Genomic DNA, 372 nt, shown 5'->3' on the forward strand with positions numbered 1-372 from the left:
CAACTGACCCAAATTCTGTATTGTTCTTCTTTAGTGATGGGTGAATTTCTCCCATTTTGCTTTGCCGAAAAATTCACAAATCTCCTACAAAATTCACGAAAAATTGTGAAATCAGAAAGTTCACGAAAAATCATAAAATTCGAAAGTTTCGAAAAAAACGTGAAATTCGTACGTCTTAACAAAAAAAATAGTGCAATTCGAACTTTTTCACAAAAATCGAGTAATTCTAACATTTTCACTAGCAATTCGAATGTTTTTCACGATAAAATCAAGCAATTGAAATGTTTTCACTAAATCGACAATTCGAACGTTTTTACTAAAAAATCAAGCAATTCAAAAGTTTTTCATGAAAAAATTGTGAAAATCAGAAAT

The sequence above is a fragment of the Xenopus laevis genome, chromosome 5L (assembly GCF_017654675.1).
Source record: "Xenopus laevis strain J_2021 chromosome 5L, Xenopus_laevis_v10.1, whole genome shotgun sequence".
Taxonomy (NCBI): domain Eukaryota; kingdom Metazoa; phylum Chordata; class Amphibia; order Anura; family Pipidae; genus Xenopus; species Xenopus laevis.